Source organism: Anastrepha obliqua, chromosome 2 (genome assembly GCF_027943255.1).
Source record: "Anastrepha obliqua isolate idAnaObli1 chromosome 2, idAnaObli1_1.0, whole genome shotgun sequence".
In the NCBI taxonomy this organism is placed as follows: domain Eukaryota; kingdom Metazoa; phylum Arthropoda; class Insecta; order Diptera; family Tephritidae; genus Anastrepha; species Anastrepha obliqua.
This window is the reverse complement of record NC_072893.1, coordinates 97,464,124-97,473,053: the sequence shown is the minus strand read 5'-3', so window position 1 is coordinate 97,473,053 and position 8,930 is coordinate 97,464,124.

Here is an 8,930-nt window from a genome sequence, read left to right as displayed (position 1 = left end):
TTCTTTGCTTTGTAAATAAGCAAATAAAAACGACACAAAGGTGAAACAAATATTTGAAGCCGCCGTCGTTCGCTTTTTCACCCTTATAAGTATCCATTCAATGTTTAAATATACATAAATGTAATTTTTCATTTCCTTATATTATGTACAGGGTGGGCCATATAGCGTTTGCTTTTTGAACCACCTATTTTTTTAAGAATGGTAACACAAATCGCATGTCAAATATGTTCATAATTTACTTAAAGGTTTGACATTTACGAAATGGGACGCCATACGCTTGAACAAAATTGGGAAATATTGAAAACCTATTTCCAAAGTGGTGAGTCTTCTTCTTCTTTTCTGATTTTCACATCGGTGGCTACGTCAATAAGCAAAATTGTCAGATTTGGGGCTCAGAAAATCCACACGTTACTGTAGTGAAGCAAATGCATCCACAACGAGTCACTGTTTGGTGCGGCTTTGGTCTAGCGGCATCATAGGGCCATTTTTTCGAAAATGAGCGAGGAGCCGTGGTTACAGTAAATGGCGAGCGTTACCGTGACATGCTCAACGAGTTGTTTCCAAAAATTGAAGAGGATGACATGGACGACATTTGGTTTCAACAGGACGGTGCAACTTGTCACACTGCCAAAGTTACACTCGAACTTTTGGCTAGCGTTTTTGAAAACCGAATAATCAGCCGAAATTCCGATATCAATTGGCCGCCTCAGAGCTGTGATTTAAGCCCGTTGGACTATTTTTTGTGGGGATCCATTAAGGACAAATGCTATGTGAACCATCCAGATACGATTGATGCTTTAAAACACGAAATCGAAGTTGCCATTCATGAAATTGGAGCCCAAGCAATCGAAAATGTGCTTAAAAATTGGGTTGATCGAATGGCCTACTGTAAAGCCAGTCGTGGCAGTCATTTGAACGATATTATTTTTCATTCATAAATGACAATGTTCAATCTTCAAAATAATCAAAAAGTTTGAAAAAATATTGATTAGTTTTTTTTATAGCCGATTCAAAAAGCAAATTTTACATGGCCCACCCTATATATTCTGTTAAAAAATGCCTACACTTGTGCCAACGAATAATCAAATGCTCGAAATATTTCTCGTACAAATTTTCTGAAATCGTCTTCAGTTTTGGCCTTTTTACCTTCAATGAACTGAAAACGTATACCTCGAAATAGTAACTTGAGTTTTGGAAAGAAAACAATCCAGTCGGCGTCATGTCAGGTAAAATCGATCACCTGAACCTGTTGGAGGATGGTGCAAAATACATCAACTTTTTTCCACAAATCTGCTATTTTGCAACAAAGTTTCTCTCTTAGGCTCTTCATAACGCCCAGATAATTTTCCTTATTTATGGCAAACTTTTTCTTTCGTAAATGTTTTTTTCTTGTAAATCTCTCTAGGCGGATTCTTCTTTTCTGACATGGTATGCTATTCATGCTATCCTTTGTTAGCTTTAATTTATCTTTAAATTTATTTATATAAAAATTTTTGTTCTGTTGGCTTCATGAAGCAAATTAAATGTTACATATTTACTTTCCCGGATTTTCTCATACATACAGAAAAATGTATACTACACTATTTTAATTGCGTTAAAGCGCAGGGTTCAAATTTTCAAAATCTTCAAAATGCATTTCCATGATTAGTTATGGGATAAAAATGACGTAGGCTTCTTGTACAAATATGATCAAACAGTTCCCGGAACAAATGGCAGGTGGTACTCTTAGTCAACCGATCCAAAATATGTGAATAACATTCCTACCAAAATTGTATCGTCATTACTTGACATCTGTAAAAGTTACACCGTCTGGGGTCAACTTACCTCTGCACGTGTGTTCGATTTTTTACAGTTTTAGAAATGCATTTGAATTTGCAACAATGAATTTGTGTTAAATTTTCTGTTAATAACGGATGCAATGGTGCGAAATGTTGGAAACTGGTTCGGTAATGATACTCTAAAGAAAACAACCGTTTACAAGTAGCATGAAGAAGAGATCGTGAGTGTAAGGAGGATGACGAACGAAGTAGCAGGCCGTCGACATCAAGCAAGTTAGCCATCAGTGAGCTGGCAGAGGACTGGAACATTGCTTTTCGTTCAGAATAGTGTAGTTAATGATTTGGGTTTACGCCGTGTTGCTGCAAAGTTGGTCCAAAGTTGGTCCAAAGCATCTGAATTTCATGCAAAAAAGGGACCGCGTCGATATTGCCAAATACATGATTTTCAAGGCAGAATCCGACCCAATATTCATGAAATGCATCATTACTGAAGACGAGTACGAAGCGTCATTATTACTATCTACTACATTACAATCAATCAGGGGCGTGAGTGGAGGGCTCCGAACACAAAAAAAAAAAACACGCGTTTTCAGAAAAAAAAAATAGTACATAGTAAGACTAAGGTCTTTTAATAGTACTTCTACAATATTATAAACAACTGGAATATTTTTAACATACAAGTTTCTTAATCTAAATTATACACCAGTTCATTTACGAATCAATCCAATATATTTAACTTAACTATAATAATAAGAAGAAGAGAACCAATAGGAAAAGAAAAGAAGGATTTAGAAAAGAAAGAACAAAAGTAGTAATAGAGAATGTAGAGAGAAATTTAATGCAATCAAACACTTTTCAAGTAATTATAGACTTGTGCCCTGAAGTTAAATCTGTTAAGTCCAGCCTTCACAGTGTCGGATAATAAGTTCCACACTTTAACAGAGCTAATGAAAAATAATCTAGATGATGGTAGGTAATTAAATTTTGGAACGATGAATTTGTTGCGTCTGCGAGACCTTACTGGTATCAACTTCTCTGTCAGATAGGGAGGAGACTTGAATAATGTAAGTTTGCACAACAAATGCAATTTCTAGCAGACAAATAACTATTAAGGCAACAGCCCAGTAACCTTGATCGTCATGCAGAGATATGGTCATATCTGCCAATCCCCTATACATACCGCGTGGCGTTATCAAATGCCACATTAAGTGTATAGCAAGATGTGGAGTCGAGTTTGCTGTATACCACCTCTGAGTACGTAATGAGAGGCATAATTAGCTGGAGAACTAATTTGCGCCTCGTTTTCTCTGGCGTGAATGTTGCAGAGACTCTCAACTTACGCAATGTAGCATAAATACTCCCCACAACCCTATTTATATGGTCAGCACAGGTAAGTTTTGTGTTGAGAATGAACCCCAAATTTTTTACCTTATCCATAAAGGTAAGGAAACTTGTGCCTATCCACAATTTAGGGATATTGTCATCATGCACAACACTATTACATATAGGTAAGACATATGACTTTGACGCGTTCAGACATAAAGAGTTTTCATTAGCCCATACAGAAATAGCAGACAAATCGCTGTTTATTTTGAAACATAAATCTTCAACGAGACCAATCCGACTGGACAAGTACAATTGTATATCATCAGCATACGCATGGACATTCACATACTGACAAACGTTAAAAACATCATTGACAAAAAGACTGAATAAAAGCGGACCAAGGATAGACCCTTGCGGAACACCAGTGTGTACGTATGTATCTAGACTGAGATGTTGATTTACTGGTCTTGACCTTCTGCGTTCTGTCTACAAGGTAGCTGGCCATGAGCTTCACCGCACTGTCTTTGAAGCCGAAATAGTGTTTAAGCTTCAAACATAACAATTTCTGATTCACTGAGTCAAATGCTTTAGAAAAGTCAAGTAAGCAAGGTAGAGTCAAGTCTCCATTGTCAAAACTAATTCTAATGTCGTCCAGTATTTTAACCATTGCAGTCTAGCAACTGTGACTTTATTTGAAGCCAGATTGTAATGGAGAGAGTAGACGATTGTTCTGTACAAATGATGAAATTTGCGTGGCCATCAAGTTTTCGCAAACTTTGGAAAATGTGGGCAGTATGCTGATAGGTCTATAGTCACCATCATAAATAGCATATATAGCCTTTTCCATACTGCTGGGAAATATGAACTAGTCAAGCAATGGTTTATTATATGGGTAAGGGGTCCTATTATATATTGGATGACTATACGGACGAATTTTAGCGAGATACCATCGTCGCCTACATCATTAGACTTTATTTTGAATAAAGCTTTCAGGACATCTACCTCACTAACTCTCTCATAAATTGAAACTGTTCTTTTAGAGTAGCAGAGGTGAGGACTCTTTTAAAATAGGAGCACAATTTGTTTTCTTACCAACACTAATGAAGTAGTCATTAAGTTCATCAAGGTCAATCTCACATTCGGGACTGTCCACGAATTTTAAATTTTTTTAGGTTGCGCCACAGTTCTCTTGTTGGAAGTGACGGATCAAGTTTTGAGTAACTGTAGCAACGCTTCGGTTGTCGTACAGTACAGCACAAATTTTCGCCTGAAGGTCAGACGGTTTATAAGGACTATTATTTGGGTGTTAAAACACGTTTACATGAAACAATTCATCCAAAAAGAGAGAATTTGTAGGAACTCAACTCGTTCATTTTGCACCATGATAACGCACCGTCGCACAGGGCCATCTTTATCTTCGAATTTTTGACCAAAAATGAAACGGATATCATCCAGTAGCCATCGTGAAATTCACCTAATATGGCTCTTTGCGATCTTCCTTTTTTCTATTTGATCGGGTCAAAAAACCATTACGGGGAACCACTTCGGCGTTTTAACAGCCATTAATACCGAAAATTGAGTTCCATGGCTTAATACGATTTTGCTGAAAATGATTTCACGTGAAACTAAGAAAAGTCCCTTCTTGATTTTGTTAGTACCTTATTAAAACTTTTCAACAAGTTCTGTTTTACTGTTAAGGTTGAAGATTTTTTTAAATACATATATTAAGTTTATATATAATACAATTTTAAAAACTTCAAGGGTAACCTTATTTAAAAATATTGCTGTCTTGAACACCGCTCATTTACTAATCATCTTGTGTAGATTTTTGCGAATAACCTCAGGGATTTCTTCTAACAAGATGAAGAATGTAAAATATTATATAATTAAAAATGTTCGTCCAAACTAGCTTTGAGCTTTGTTGCTACCAACCTATTTTGTCTTCATCGAATTATTAAGACTTCTTTCACCGACTACCAAATCATGGACTACATTAGAATGTTGGCTTACCAATTAAGATAGTCTAATTCGAAGTCTAATTCATGACACCGTACTTTTAAAAGAAAATAGTGGGCTATGTAACTCTAAGCAGAATTATAATTGTTGACTTCAATAAATCAGCGCAAATGAAAAGGACCTTGATTAAAAAAATTATAACCAGGACATACGTTATATTGCATTGATAAAAAGTGTTCATTAACTTGAATTTTTCTTACTCTTATATTAAAAAGCTTAGATAATTATATTCTCCCACCTACACAAGTTGTTAATTACAAAAAAAAAAATAATAATTTCTAAAAATCAGTATTTTCGGTCCTTAAATTAAAAACTTAATATACATTACAGATCTAGTGAATTTTTACAAACTTGACACTTGTAAGAAACAAAAGGGCGAGCCGAGTCCATTAAAGAAATTTTCTATTTACCCAAAATATTTATTTATTAGCTCTATTACTTATTTATATTAAACTTATTAACAAGAGAACATTAGAAGATTATTTAGTTAAAAGGTCGTTCAAGCACTGCTGCTACAGAGTTCTGGCGAAGCAAGAAAAGTTAGACTAGATTAGATTATACAATATTTGTGGGGCGTTGGACAGGTCCAAGCACTCAGTCAAAAATAACATTGTATAGGGTTGTTCAATAGGTGCGCTTCAACTTTTTTCCGATAGGGAGGGCGAACGACGCAATATTTTTTATTTTTCGCTTGTCATTTGTAAACTTCATTAGTATACATTTCACCATGGAACGCTACACACTTGAGCAACGATTGCAAATCGTGCAAATTTTTTATGAAAATAATCGTTCTGTTGCTGCTACTTTAAGAGCATTACGGCCATTTACGGTCCATTTAACAAGCCGTCCCGTTTTGGGGTTATGTGAAGTCATTGGTCTACAGTAGCAAGCCGGCGACGATTTGTGAGCTCAGAGCCAATATTGAACGCGAAATTGCTGGAATTTCGGCCGATTTATGCAAAGGAGTGGTCGAAAATTGGGTTCAACGATTGGACTTCGTAAAACGTGCACGCGGTGGTCATGCAAAAGAAATCAAATTTTATACTTAAATGTATATGTTCAATCTCAATAATAAAAAAAAAATTAGTTAAAAAAGTCAAACCGTTTGTGTTTTATTCAAAAAAGTTCAAAAGTTGAAGCGCTCTTACTGAAAGACCCTATACTACACCTGAATAGATTAAAGTGGAAGGAAAAGAGAGACAGGATAGATATCATATAGACGGTAGGGCAGTAAAATTGGTTTGAGGTCACTCTTCCGCGAATCTTTTGGGTTCATTTATGAATCTTAAGAGGTTCAGAAGAGGAAGAGTATAAACTCAATCTACACTCAGAACATCGCACCCCAATAGTCTAAGTCGGATTCTAGAAAACGCCGGACGGCTACAGAGAAAATGCTCTGCAGTGTCCTCATTCTCACGGCAGGATAGGCATATTGGGTCGTCAATGATTCCCATGATAGCCATATGCTGACCACAGGCATTGTGCCCTATGATTACACCCCACAATACTAAGTTTTAGAGTTTCCTGTTTGGCTCTTTCACAAAGCACTTGGCTACTTTGCAGGAGCCCAACTCAGACCAACCTCTTCAAGGGGTAGACCCCATGATGTCGTCTATCCATAGTTGAATCAGTGCAGAATTGACACCTAAAACGGGTCCAGGGCCTAGTGATATGCTTGCAGAGCCTTCATTAGCCAGTTTAACAGCAAAACCGTTACTTACCACAATGTCCAGGCACCCAAATAAGACAAACTTTGTTGTGTTTTGCAAAACTGTTCAGTTTTGTCTTATATTCATCGATAAATTTCGAAGAGCACCTCGGGCTCTGGGTGCAGCTTGACTGTCACTACAAATTCCAATACTACTACCCCGCCACTTTCTCTCAATTATACAGTACGCTACATTTAAGATGGCATAGACTTCTATTAAGAATACCGTAGCCATCTGTCCTATAGCGTAGGAGTACTTAGTGCCGCTACCATCGCTGGTTTTGGATCCATTGGTATAGAAAGTGTACTGAAATCCTGTTAATAGGTACTCTGGACTTAATGATTGATCTCTATCTGGGATAGAAACATCATACTTCCTACCGAAGCTAACGTAAGGCATCGATTGTTCGCTGCCATCGATAACAGTGTGCTGATCCAACATCTGATGGCATGTCGGAGAAAGGCTAATGTTTTCTTCGTTTCCCCAGACTGTACGCCGCCTTCATCGCTTTCTTTCGAATTCGAGTTCATAGCACCTGTGATAACCAAGTACACTCTTTTTTGTAGTCTGTTTAGGAGTTTTACTCTGGAATTAGCCACAGTAACCTTCCACCAGATTACAGGGGAGTATGTAATAATCAAACCTTCATCAACAAACGCCTCCGCATCATCTGCAGAATATTCTGGCCAAACGCGATCAGTAACGACGCACTGTGGAGATCAACGAACCCTTAGACAAATCAAACGCAGAAAGTGGCGATGGATATGTCACACATTGAGAAAACCACCAGATAGCATCACGAAAATGGCACTGGACTTTAACCCGCAAGGGAGCAGAGGTTGCGGTCGATAAAAAAACACTTAGAGAAGGTCGATCCTGCGTGAACTAGCAGATACCGACATCGCATGGGACGGTGCAAAAACAACTGCATGGAAGAGGCCCTATGCTTCCGAGAAGAGTGAACAAGGAAATAAATGTTATAATGGGTCCAACCAGGGTGATGTACAACAGTCACCGGACTTTTAGTGCTCGAGAGAACTTCTGCTCGACGTGCGTCTTCCAGATCATCTTACAATCTAGAATTACTCCTAAGTATTTGACCTGGGAAGACAGTTGTGCAGTGTTACTCCTTTCAATGTGGGTAGTAACGCGCTTTCCATATTGCGTTTCCTAGTAACGTAAAGTACCTTGGCTCTTTTCATAGGATTCACCGGAAGACGATGCAATTCGCACCAGTGCTTAATCTTGTTTAGAGTTACCTGCATTTTATTGCATTCAGCTTCTAGTGACCGTCCTGAGATTAGTACGCACACATCATCCGCAGAAGCTTGGGTGTATCTAATTTCCTGCAGATTATTAAGAAGAGAGTCCATAACCAAGCACCAAAGTAGGCAGAGGGTACACCGCCCTGTAGGCAGCCCTTCTGAGCACTAACTTTGGTTTCTTTCATGGAAAAATTGGAGGAGCAAATAATTACTGAGAAGATTAGCAATTTATTTCTTAAAAGAACGTTACGGCTAATTTCTTTCATACTGTTTCAATCCATTGGTACTATTGCATTTTCAAGAGCATCAGCCAACCTATACGCCAGCTAACTGGGTTGTGGATCTAAGTTAAATACCTTTTACTAGCGATTTATCTGCCATAACTTCAGGGACAGGTTACCCTCTCTATCTTCATGGAATCAGTTTGTATAAAAAATACCCCATTGCTATTTGCGCTATTACATCTTCCACGTTCCTTCGTTCTGGACAATGTGACATCCGGTGTCAATGTTCTGAACACTTTTGTTTGGATGTGAGGCACTGCTTGTCCTTTTCACTTTTAATTTTTTTATGCGTATCCTTCTTTTGAGGGAACAAAATCTAAACAAAAAATTTCATGAATTTTTAAATAAAAAAGAAATTTATTTCGGAATATGTAATATAAGTAAACGTTACCGCATTTATGCATTTCACCAGAACAAAACCCATTATAATTTTTTTTTGTAATTGCCGTGTATGTTGTTGTTTTAGCCTAAGATAAGCAAAGAAATTTTAATTTCCTTTGCTGAAATGTAATAAATTATAATAATAAGTAATATATAATATTTTATATTTTT